The 12,017-nt window shown below is 38.5% G+C and overlaps 1 protein-coding gene across 4 annotated transcripts in view; it reads left to right on the forward strand.

The window, feature by feature from the left end:
• Positions 1-516: 516 nt before the first annotated feature.
• Positions 517-12,017, forward strand: part of LOC120239070 (WD repeat containing planar cell polarity effector) — a 415,126-nt gene continuing 403,625 nt past the window's right edge. For all 4 annotated transcript variants that reach the window (XM_039243175.1, XM_039243174.1, XM_039243176.1 and 1 more), the window contains exon 1: positions 517-653. The gene's annotated coding sequence lies outside the window, so the exon portion shown is untranslated. The remainder of the gene's footprint in view (positions 654-12,017) is intronic.

Consider the following 12,017-nt stretch of genomic DNA (forward strand, 5'->3'; position numbering starts at 1 on the left):
GCAGCGCCCTCTGGGAACTGTAGTTTACGAGGCCCAGATTCTGGAGCACTCTTCAACTCATTTCCTTCAAGTGTTGAACTACACTTCCCGAGGTCAAAGGGTCTGCTCACGCCCTTCTCCCTGCGCTCTTTGCTGATTGTAAAGTAGTCCCTGAGGGCCGGCCGCTGTGATTGGAGGACGGCGATGAGCAGAAGATTAGGCTTAAGGGAGAGGACCTGCCTGATGGCGCCCAGCAATTGGTGGGAGGGGAGGCATGTGGAACTCGAGGGAGGAGATAACAGATCTCTTAGCTACTTCTCCCGCACGTACGCATCCGAGACTTTTCTTATTCCCCAAGGGTAAATGTGGGAGGTAAAGAGACCTTCCGCTGCGTAAAATCGGCTTGACCCGGAAACAAAATCTTTTAAAATACTATTCACACCCTGGAGGGGCGGGAGTAATTGACGTGTCGCGAAGACTGGAAGGCTTCGCAGGTTGCTAAGCGACGAGGCGGGAGAGCGCGCGCACGCACGGGCCGCTGGGGAGTACTTGAGGGATTAGTGGCTGTCGCAGCTCCGAAACGCAGGCGACAGAGCTAGCGTGCCGTTGGTCTGCACTGTCCTCCGTCCCTAGTTGCCGGGGGACGCTCTGCTCTGGTAGTGTCCGGTGACGAGGTGAGCAGTTTGTGGGGACGCCCCTCTGAGGTGGCCAGGGGCCGCGCCTGCCCTACTCCAGGGCCCGAGGGCTAGGGGTTTTCTGTTAACCTGAGGGTCCGGAATGCCAGGTGTGCGCGGTTCTCCGTTGCCTTTTTTTTTTTTTTTAAAACCCGAGTGCTGACCTACTGGGTAGCGCCCGCGCACTTGCCGGTCTCTCAGCGCTGAGTTTTAGGGCAGCGGCGTTCTAGAGGGCGTAGTGCCCCGAAGTTCGCGCTCTCCTCTCCTCTGGAGGATGCAGCTCTTTTAAAGTTAAAAATAGCACTTGCCTGTGGGAAGTAAGCCCTTCCCTTCCTGGAGTTCACAGTTCACGGAATCTAACTTTTTCTCTAAATCCTCCGCGAATGTTGACACTTTTGCCTATTCTTTTTTGAAAACTGCTGTATAAACCATCTTGACCTTTCCTAAGGAACATGTGGCACTCGAATGGGAGACGGTAGTTGTTTCAGGCAGTGTCTCAGCTGGTGTACAACAACTCAGGATGTTTTCCTTTAAAATTAATGCTGCTCAAGAGAATTGTGCTCCCTGAAACCTTTGATGTGGATAGGGAAAGGAAGATGGGGTGCTCTGGAATGGCATATCTGCAAAGAAAATGAAAATCTATAGTGGATAACATTACTCTAACTTTTAATTTTTCGCGATCATTGGTAAATTGAATGCCTAGTGGTATCTTTCACTTTTACTCTCTTCATTTTAGAGAGTTTGCTATTGTCGGAAAGAACTGAAACACTTTACTTTCCAGTTTTATCAATATTACTTATCATAACTGAATAATTCTCTCTTCTATGAATCGCTTTATTCACTTGTTATTCATATAACATACTTTCCTGGTTTTCCTCTTAGGTCACTGGTTGTTCCTTCTCAGTGTTCCTTGCGTGTTCTTTTTTGCCTTTGACTTCTTAACATTGCAGAGCCTTTGCTCTTCTATCTACAGTTAATCCCTAAATGATCTACATCCCGAGTTGCATGGTTACAGATGTCAAATCCATGGTTACTTCTGTCAAGACGCTCCCAAATTTGTGTTTTGTCCAGAATTCCAGATTCCTTGTTGAAGTATTTCTTCGTTATTTCCACTTGATTTCCTAATATGCATCATTTTCACCATTTTACAGTGTTTTCTAACTGAGCAATTGTATATGGAGGTAGAACACCAAACCCTTTGATATAGACAAAAGGACCTTGGATTTCTCTAGTTCTAAGATGATGGATGTGGATGGGATTATGAGATTTCAAATGATAGACTAGTAACGAGCTGGAATTGGTTAAATAAAAACTGGTGAGGGGCCCCTGGGTGGCTCAGTTGGTTAAGTGTCCAACTTCGGCTCAGGTTATGATCTCATGGTTCATGGGTTCAAGCCCCACATCACAGAGTTCGAGCTCTGTGTTGATGGTGTAGGGCTTGTTTGGGATTCTCTCTCTCCCTCTCTTTCTGCCTCTTCCTCCCTTGTGCTCACTCAAAATAAACTAACAAACTAAAAAATAAAAAATAAACTGGTGTAAAAAATTGGCCAGGAAAATGTAGGGCAAGGGTCTTAGGATATGGCACCCTGTTAAGCTCTGGGAATTCAGAGCGTAAAAAAATACAGTTGCTGTCTTTTTAGAGCCCTCGTAGTAGCAGGGAATACCACTATGTAAATGACAACCTGGTGTGGCCTGGTTAGTGATAGTTAAAGAGTTAGCAACTCCAGGGTGCCAGGGCTTCACAAAGGAGGTGCTGCTTGAATGAAGGCAAATGGATATTTTTGCCCAGCAGCAAGGTAAGAGGTAGAACCACATTTGTGGTTTTGTAGGTAGGGTTTTGGGTTGGTGGTAAGACAGCTGCTTTAAGTTCCTGATTTTTTTTTTTTTTTTTTTGACCAAGACTCTAAAACTGTGTAACCCAAGACTCTAGCTGTGAATCATGTAGCTATTAAATTTAAATTAATTAAAATTAAACATAAAATTAGAAATCCAGTTCCTTAGTCACACTAGTTACATTTCAAGTGTCCAAAAGCCACATGGGATAGAATATTGAACATTTTCATTATCACAGAAAGTTCTTTTGCACAGCTGCTGGAAGTTAGTGGAAGCAAGGCATCACCCAGAGCAGGAACAGCTTGCAACATATCTTTGTGGGGGCATTTCTTTTGCTCCTGAATGTACAATGGAGTGTATAGCTGTCTGTGATACTGACTACACAGGAAGAGGAGTGTCAGAGGCAAGAAACCCAATTCTAGTCTTAACCATTGCCTTTGTATCTTGGAAGAACTTACTTTAACAGTCTTGGTGTGCGTCTGTTTGAAAGAATGTTTCCAAACATTGCATTGTCCTGGATCTTCAACCAGACTTCCCATCAGGAAGCCCAGAAGGGGTTGAGAAAGCAGAGTCCTTGCCTAGGTGACACCAAACAACATTTGCCTGCTGCTCTCTACTATTTTAGAATGAATGCCTGTGTTCCTGCCACATTCTAAATAAATGGAAGAGTACATATAACATATAGAAGCGTGAAATAGATTGGCAGGTTCAGACCCCACCAGTATTGGGGGTTAGGAGAAAAAGGAGCCCAGTTGGGGTATCTTTATACTTTAATGTGTACAACAAATGCATGTTCATAGATGCTTTTAATGAATTGTCATATGTTTTGTTTGGGTACATTTGTTTTTTTTTTTTATTTACTTCTAGGAGAGAGAGAGAGAGAGACAGAGTGAGCAGGGGAGGGTCAGAGAGAGGGAGTGGGTATATTTGTTTTCTATGACTTCCCTCTTGTATGAGTTTTTCCTATTACATGTCCAGCTGGCTTTATAATTTTTAATATTTTCAGATTGGATTAAACAGACTTTTTTTTGTAAATCAAATTTCACAATAGTTGTGAAATTTCTGAAGAAGGAGAAGGAAGAGAGACATCACTGGACAGTGGCCTAAGGGTGCTTTAAATGTGGGTAGGTAGGGCACGCGGGTGGCTCAGTCGGTTAAGCCTCAGACTTCAGCTCAGGTCACGATCTTGTGGTTCGTGAGTTCGAGCCCCGTGTCGGGCTCTGTGCTGACAGCTCAGAGCCTGGAGCCTGCTTCGGATTCTGTGTCTTCCTGTCTCTCAGCTCCTCCCCTACTTGTACTCTGTCTCTCTCTCGAAAATAAATAAACATTTAAAAAAATTATGGGTAGGTGGACAAATCTTGGGAATTCATTTTATTATTTGTTCAACTGTACTCACCACCCAGTTTAACAAAGAATATTACCAATCCCTTCCCAGAGATCATGTGTTGATATACATGCACATAAACTCACTCTTGTGTATGTAGGTATATTTTGTAGTTATAACAAGAAATTTTTTTAATAAAAGAATCAACTAATCCTTTTTCTTTTTAAAGCTTATGTATTTATTTTCAGAGAGAGACAGCATGTGTGAATTGGGGAGGGGCAAAAGGAGAGGAAGAGAGAGAGAGTCCCAGGCAGGCTTTACACTGTCAGTGCAGAGCCTGACACAGAACTCGAACTCTTGAACCACAATCTCATGACTTGAGCTGAAGTTGGATACCTACTGACTGAGCTACCCAGGTGCCCCAAATAATGGTTTTTCTTATCCTCTACTATGTAGAGATTATGAAATCATGCCGTATGTTACTGCTAATGGCTTTACATGTAAAAAAAAAAAAAAAAAAGCACAGACATATCTACATTTTGTCATAAATGTGTCCAAAGACATATAATTATGCCTATGTTTGAGGAAATTAAGACTTACAAAAAGACTGCATTGGATCAATTTATGACTCATAAGAGGTGGGTTAGAGATGTCCAAGCTAGACCTTGGACAGTATGTAGAAGTATGGACAGAGCAGAGACAGGAGATTAGGCCAAAAAGAAAGCAATTGAATGTGAAGTGAAGGTTAAATGGGAGGAAAACAAAATCTCATCAGGCATATTCATTTGCATTTTATGTGTTTTTTAGAAGTTTTTTTTTTTAAATGTTTGTTTATTTTTGAGAGAGAGAGAGAGCCAGAGTGTGAGCAGGAGTGGGGCAGAAAGAGTGAGACACAGGATCTGAAGCAGATGCCAGGCTCTGAGCTGTCAGTACAAAGCCTGACGTGGGGCTGGAACTCACACCGTGAGATGGTGAGCCAAAGTTGGATGCTTAATTGACTGAGCCACCCAGGTGCCCCTTATGTCTTGTACTTCAGCCAATGTTGCTGTTGCTAAAACATGTCCTTTCATTTTTTGCCTTCATATTTTATACATGCTTTTTCCTTAACTGGAATTTTTTATCCTTCTTTTCTGCCTATTAAAAATCTGTTCCGCCAAGCTCTTTCTAAATACTTTAACCATTATGAAGCCTTTCTTTCCCATGCCTCTGTTTTAAAGTACTACAGAAATTTAAAACATAAACAAAATGAAGATATAGATATAATTTTCTCAGCCCATCATCCAGTTTTACCAGTTATTACAGTTTGCCAGTCTTTTAATATATGCCTTCTTGCTACTTCCCTCCCCCAATGTTTACAAACATACAGAAAAGCTATACAGTGAATAATCCTTTATAGTAGTCTGCATTCAGTCAGGAAACAGAACTCTGCTGGTTATTTGGAAATTTAATATGATGAAATGTTAACTAGAACAAAGAGGGGTGGTTATACTAAAAGGCATAAAAGAACTCAGAGTCTAAGTGTTCCAGAAGTAACTGGTGCTGAAGAGCAGCTAATATTTCTGGGATGAGAAAGAAGGACTGGGAGAGTGCCCTTTTCCCCAAAGCTTGTGTGCAGACCTGTCACAAAGGGCATATGCGCCATTGACAGTATGCACTGTCAGTGAGGAGATTGGAACCTGTGGCCACCGTTGGAACTTGTCTCCTCAACAAGGCTCTTGGGCTTTCATGCTGAATAATGATGATGGTGATGATGAAGATGGTCATGATCATGGTCATGATGATGGAAGCCTGAATTCAGAAAGGAAGTGTCTTTCTTTTTCTTTCTTTCTTTTTTTTTTTAATATTTTTTTACTTATTTCTAGGAGAGAGAGAGAGACAGCATGAGCAGAGGAGGGTCAGAGAGAGAGGGAGTCACAGAATCTGAAACAGGCTCCAGGCTCTGAGCTGGCAGTCAGCACAGAGCCCGACGCGGGGCTGGAACCCATGAACCGCAAGATCATGACCTAAGCGAAAGTCAGTCGGACACCTAACCGTCTAAGCCACCCAGGTGCCCCAGGAAGTGTCTTTCTGATGCTATCACCTTACAGGGTCACTGCATTGCTCCACCTAAAGCTGGCAAAGGAGAAATGTTCCCAGTGTCACAAAGCAGGGCAAAGAAAGATTTGGAGCTGAGAGATCGTAAATTGCTAACTGATGCACCCCTATACCCACCATCTAATTTCTACAGTTGTTAAGCGTTTTGTTATGTTTACTTTATCATGTTTCTGTACATCTCTTCATGTGAAGTCTTTTTTGATAAGTTAGTCTGATGGTCACTCTTTCTTTTAAAATTTGAATTTAAAAATTATCTGCAAAACTGATTAATGGTGGGGGGAAAATCCCCAACAGTGGTTCCCTTTAAGTGGGAGTTTAAGTGGGTGGAGATTGACTGCAAATGGGTAAGAAGGAACTTTTTAGGTGACAGTAATATTCTATATCTTGAAAAGGGTGTGGATTACAGCAGTGTAGGCATTTGTAAAAATATGCAAGTGAAACATTTAAGATTTGTACATTTGATATTTGTAATTTTTTTCTAAAAAAATCCTGTAAAGATTATTAAGCTCCACCTAATGATAGGTATGCTGTAGTATTTAGGGGTGAAACATACTTAGATCTGCAGCTTTCTTTGAAGTGCATTATGGATGCCTGGCTGGCTCAGCCGGTGGAGCATGTGACTCTTGATCTTGGGGTTGTGAGCTCAAGCCCCACATTGAGGGTGGAGATTACTTGAAAATAAAATCTTTAGAAAAATTTAAAAAATATAAGATGGATTGATGGGTGTATAGGGGAATGAATAGTTATGTCTATACAAAGTTAAGATATAGATAAAGCAAATATAGTTACAGGAAATATTGTATAGTAAAATGTTAATTCTAGAATTTAGGTGGTAGTCACTGTGCAATGCTTTCAACTTTTCTGTATTAGACTGATGCTTTCTTTGAGTTCAGAGATTGTCTTATGCATCACTGTATGCCTCATAGAACATAACATGATGTCTTCCTCACAATAAGTGCAAGAGAAATGTATTCAAAATTGCTATTGTGGAAGCTTGAATGATCTTGACTTAATGAACCCAATCAGTTTCAAACTTTTCTAGCGAATCAGAAATTTTTTAAGTGCAAATTATATTGGAAAATGATTAGAAGAAGTTGTAGAGTACTGAGCATATCTGAAATTTCACAGATATTATTTGACACTTTATAATAAAAATTTATATATTAACAATTTTTGGTAAAAGCTTATTAGTCACTTGTATACCAAGTCATTTAGCTAAATTAACAGGCTTAACATATAGGCAGAATTAAGAACAGTTTCAATTATATATAGCAATATTATTTAATTTAATATATTTACTGTGTAGTATGCTTGGTTTGCCTGTGGAATATAGTTGGCTCCATCTAAATGAAACTACTGAGATCTGTAGATGGAGGCCTAGAAAACGGGCATATATTATTATTACTGGGTTATGTTACACATGCTTATTTAAGATAGGAAATTGCAAACTCTCCCCAAAAGATGGGATTGACTGGGTAAGGCTGACCCTCTGTAGCCTTGTTTCTAAATCTAAGACACCTGTTTCCTTTTTACATTTCACTGCCTTAGTTCTCAAATCTGGTTTTGTAATACCTTCTTGTATTTGGCTAAGTTTAATTTTAAAGAATTGTAGTACATAGGAATTTAGTTATAGTTCAATTTAATCTATAGCCCCTGGAAATGAATCAAGTTTTCATGACTTGCAGCTGAGATTTTTCACGTGATGTCTTAGCTGGTCTGTCTAGTTCATATAAGAAGGACTCAAAGTTAAGGGAGGTGTTATTTTTTGTAGGCCCTCATAAATTTAATCATATTGTTTTGCATTTTACAAAAATCAGAGTGAATGTGTATTATTACATATGTATCATTCTGAAGTAAATATTATCCTCATTTTAATTTAAGGAAGTCAATTTCTTTATTAAAACTTTTTTTTAATGTTTTTTATTTATATCTGAGAGAGAGAGAGACAGCGAGAGCAGGGGAGGATCAGAGAGAGAGGGAGACACAGAATCTGAAACAGGCTCCAGGCTCTGAGCTGGCTGTCAGCACAGAGCCCAATGTGGGGCTTGAACCCATGAACCGTGAGATCATGACCTGAGCTGAAATTGGACCCTTAACTGACTGAGCCACCCAGGTGCCCCAAGAAAGTCAGTTTCAAAGGTTGTGATTTGTTCAAGTTCTTGTAGCCATATCTAGAAAACTAAGATCTTCTTACGTTAAGATATCAAACTACATATCCTCTCATACGTTTAAAAATTAACATCTAAAATGTATCATGTTTATACAATTATAAAAATTGTAATTTCCAATGTATTATGAATATAGAATTAAAAAAAAACCTGTTAGCTCATTCTTTAAAAAACATGTAGTGGGTGGGTACCTGGGGGGCTCAGTCGACTGAGTGTCTCACGCTTGGTGAGATCATGTCCCTTGTTGGGCTCTGCATTGTCAGTACAGAGCCTACCTGGGATTCTCTCTGTTTCCCTTTTTCTCTGCCCCTTCCTTGTGTACTCTTGCTCTCAAAATTAATAAATAACCTTAAAAAAAAATCAGTGGAATCTAAGTATCTTTCTACCATTGTCCATTTAAAAAAATAGGTAAATATTTCTTCTTTGACAGTCAGAAGTTGAGGTTTCTTTACATTGCTAATCTCAAACTTGGAATTTTATCTTGTTTTAGTGTATTTTAATGCTAAAAAGCCTTTTTTATGAGCATGCCATCATAGTTTTTTTATCACAAAAATATTATAAATTGAAACTAAGTTTTTTAAAGATTTATCACTAATGACTGTTCATATAATAAACTTCTTGTCATCACAGTTCTTAATAGCATTCAGTGTATCAAAACAAATATGTTACAAATTTAGATACTTATTGAAAATTAAAGGTACAAGTTTAACGGGATGTATCTCAATGGATGGGACTTTTTCCTCCCCTGATTAGTTTATATACACGGGGATGATTATTACTTGTGGTTAGAATGAGTTTGGATTCAGTTTGAAACTTATTCCTGTTTTCCAGAGTTATAGTTGTAGATGCTTAGAAACCTTATTCACATAAATGAGAATTCTTTGAAGTCCTTCCATGTCATTTGCAAAACAAAATCATGTAGTAGCCTATAATCAGAAATAGTTTTCAGTGATCTTACTCATTTGGGCCATTTCTTCAATTTGTCTGAAAACAAAAAATTGAAAACTACCTGATTTTCAAAGGTATTACTTAGTCATTAAAAGCTTTACTAAAATTTGTCTAGTATTATACAGTCCCTCTTTGACTTAGAGTTATCCTGATTAATTCAATATGCTCTGAAAGTGTTAGGAAAAATTGAAATGACATTCTATTATCACCTTCCCAAAACAATAATTGTAATTAAATGCTTTTATCTTACCATAATTCTTAAATATGTTTTGTCAAAACCTTGAGGTGGTTTGTTTGCTCATTGCATTTTCAGATTTGGATAAAATATTGCCATATAACCTAATTGTTGAAACCCAGTCAAATAATATTAACTTACTTTAAAAAAAGTATGACTTCATTTTGAATTAAATTAATGCATTAATACCCATTTTGAAAAATACTAGAAAAACCACTGAGAAATAAATTGTGGAATGCCTTTGGAAGAGATTATTAAACTAATAAAGTCAAGATTAAAATGATGCAGAGATAAAATATGGTTTAAAATAACTGCTTAAAATCACGATAATGCCATTCCTCATTGCTTGATTTATAATGAAGTGGTATAAAGTAGACCTAAAATTATAAATTACTTATGACTTGAGGAATATGGTAAAAGGTGTCGTATTCCTTTGGTATATGGATGTCAAATTCAAAGCTTTTGAGTTGCAGATAATTTAATCACGTATACAAGTTAGAAGTAAATATATAGGTTCCGTTAGACTTCTTATACCTCCGCCAATCACTTCACAATCAAACTTTGCCTAATCTCATGGATTCTGTTCTTGATTTATAGTGAATTTTCAAAGGGAGAGTTTTCATAACCAGAAATCTTACCGCAGTCCTGTAGCAGAATAGGACATCTCCATACTCCAAGAAGGCCATAGACATTTCTGCTCCCCTCTTCCCTTCCAGTTCAGATACACACAGTCACAGTCAACTGGTAGTTCATAGCCTTGTTCTCTTTATGGCTCCTTGTTAGATTAAGGAACACATTAGCACTGATTAGTTTATAGTGCAGTATGTTACAAGAGAAGATTTTTGTTCTGGTGGGCATATTAGCACATTTCCAATTATACTAATAATAAGGTTGTCTTCTTTGCCTACTTAGAGAACCATCTCCAGTAATAATTAATGTCAAGTAGTACAAATGTCATTGCAGTTCATTTTGAATTTGAATCTCCAGGTGGTTTCTGAATCATTTGCTTTTGTTAAGGCAACAAACAATAGAGCATTAATCTATTATGCTGGATTTTGAAATGTTTTTAACATTTTTTTCCCAGTTCAGCATTCTTTAGGTAATGTTTAATTAAAATTACAGAAAATATTTGAAATCCCATTCTAACAACATCCAACAGAGCTATTGAAGGAGTATTAAGTTTCAAATCCCTGAAATTGAATGTTGGCTCTTGATACTCTAGGTATTTTGCAGCTTACAAGATTCTACACTTACACAGTAAGAAATTTTTTAACCTCATTAATTTTACTTATACCAAAAATAAAATTAGCATGATTCCAGTTAAAAATAATTCATTTTAATGTTTTCTTTAATGAACTACAATGAAAGCTCTTTAAGTAACAATTTTTTTATAATCTGATTCTGTTGCATTGAAACCAGCAAAATAATATTTAGAGAGTAAACGTAAGATCCCTTTGCTGTTGTTTTAAGTATCTGCACGTTTAGAAATACGTGTTTTGCATAGTATCCCTGCAATTAATAAAGAGCTATGATAGATTATAGTGTGATTAAAAACAGGATCTTTTAAAAAGCAAAAGTAAGACTTGTGAAATAAATCAGATATCACATTATTATAAAGTTGGTTTTTTTTTTACTCTGGTAAAGTACATATACGATTTACCATCTTAGCTATTTTTAAGTGTATAGGTCAGTGGTATTACGTATCTTCATAATTTTTGGCAGCCATCATTACCCATCCCCTTAACATTTTTCTTCTTTATTTTTTAATTTTTATTTCAGAGAAAGAGAGTGTGAGAGAGAGAGAGACTGTGCACAAAGGCGAAGAGGGATGGAGGGAGAGAGAGAATCTTAAGCAGGTTCCATGCTCAGCATGGAGCCCAATGTGGGGTTTGATCCCATGACCCTGGGATCATGACCTGAGCTGAAGTCAAGAGTCAGATGCTCAGCCGTCTGAGCTACCCAAGTGCCCTACACCTTTCATCTTGTAAAGCTGAAACTCTCTACCTATTAAACAATAACACTTCCATTTTCCCCTCTACCCAGCCCGTGGCAGGCACCATTATAATTTCTGCTTTTATGATTTTGAGTATCCAAGCACCCCACTTAAGTGGAATCATAGATCATGTAATTGTCTTTTGTTACTGGTTTATTTCACTAAGCATAATGTCCTCAAGATTCATCCATGTTGACCTGAACGTGAGACAGGAAACCATCAAAACCCTAGAGGAGAAAGCAGGAAACAACCTCCTGGACACATCCCCAAAAGCAAGGGAATCAAGAGCAAAAATAAACTGTTGGGACCTCATCAAGATTAAAAGCTTCTGCACAGCCAAGGAAACAACCCAGAAAATTAATAGGCAACCGACAGAATGGGAAAAGATAGTTGCAAATGACATATCAGATAAAGGGTTAATATCCAAAATCTATAAGGAACTCACCAAACTCCACACCTGAAAAACAAACAACCCAGTGAAGAAATGGGCAGAAGATATGAACAGACACTTCTCCAAAGAGGACATCCAGAGGGCCAACAGGCACATGAAACGATGCTCAGCATCCCTTATCAGGGAAATACAAATCAAACCCACACTGAGATACCACCTCATGCCAATCAGAGTGGCTAAAATGAGCAAATCAGAGAACTCTAGATGCTGGCGAGGATGTGGAGAAACGGGCACCCTCCTACACTGTTGGTGGGAGTGTAAACTGGTGCAGCCCCTCTGGAAAACAGTGTGGAGGTTCCTGAGGAAACTAACAATAGA

This window comes from Hyaena hyaena, unplaced genomic scaffold (assembly GCF_003009895.1).
Source record: "Hyaena hyaena isolate Hyena2069 unplaced genomic scaffold, ASM300989v1 scaffold_224, whole genome shotgun sequence".
Classification (NCBI taxonomy): Eukaryota; Metazoa; Chordata; class Mammalia; order Carnivora; family Hyaenidae; genus Hyaena; species Hyaena hyaena.